Source organism: Semicossyphus pulcher, unplaced genomic scaffold, assembly GCF_022749685.1.
Source record: "Semicossyphus pulcher isolate SPU_LCO1_2020_fin unplaced genomic scaffold, fSemPul1.0.p SCAF_1, whole genome shotgun sequence".
NCBI lineage: Eukaryota > Metazoa > Chordata > Actinopteri > Labriformes > Labridae > Semicossyphus > Semicossyphus pulcher.
Genome location: NW_027211603.1, coordinates 17,689,437 through 17,690,611, shown reverse-complemented (window position 1 = coordinate 17,690,611; position 1,175 = coordinate 17,689,437).

The window sequence follows — 1,175 nt, the reverse complement described above, 5'->3', positions numbered from 1 at the left end:
AAAGCAGAACTTGATCATCGCTTTCATGTCAATTTATGTCATTGATTAGTAGCAAAAACAGAGGGAAAGCCGTGGTACAGCATTAGAGAGGATGTGTTTGGGACTAGTTAGGGGACCATGAGGAAGAGTAAGTAGGCATTCTGCTCAAAGGGGTGAAGTGGCAGTTAGGTGAAAAAGTTGTATTTGTAAGACAGGCTATCAATGTCTTCCTGCAAATATGATTTGAAACAAACCAACTATGTTTGTCAGATGTAAGTTCAAAAGTTCCCCCTGCTGGAACAGTTTGGTACTATAAACACTGACATCAGAATGTGGGTAGATCAAGTGTGCCACCCAAGACGATGCTTCTCTGGAGTGAATTTAAGAAAATAGTGGATAATCAGAAACAATAACAATACCTACCAATAAAAGTAAAATTTCAAATAGTGTGTGTAATGAAAAAAAAATTACATTAGAGGAAAGTACATCGTGTTAGAATCAAAAGTTTTGAGATTGGTGACACAAACGAAAGCCTGGAGGAGGGAAGAATAGCTTTTCAACTTAAGTGGCATGGGGGCTAAAAAGAGCTAAGGCATCAAAACAAGTGCCTTACGGAAGTAGAAGAAAATGTACACTGTGAAAGTCTAAATTACTCTAACAATTACTCCACATCCATCGATTATCCAACAACCTAAAAATAACCTTTTGCTGTAAAGTACACTTACTCAGGCTTTGAGCGGCACTATTTTAAGTTAATAACTCAATGAACCAAACATACGACAAAGAAGATATATATTTGTACATTTATAACTCTTAATAAATGGTTTATAACAAACTATAGTGTAGCTGTAAGCAGTTATACACCTGCTTTCACACATCAGGAAGACTTATTGTAAAATACATTTATAAACTGATATCTGCTAAGAATTCAAATGAAATAAGTGTTTTTAGTGTTAATATGTTTATAAATACTGAGGGGAGTTAAAATAAAGTGCTACTGTGAGCTACTGAAAAAGTCAGAAATTATGTATTTAAATTGAAATTAAGTCGTGATCATTGACTTTATAGTCTTCAAAACATACACATGCAGCTCATTAAATCATTTGAGATAGACCCTGAAGCGCACATCAAAAATAAATACAACAGCTTAAGTGGGAAAGTCAGACACTGGTTAATTGTTTTATATATTTCTTTAT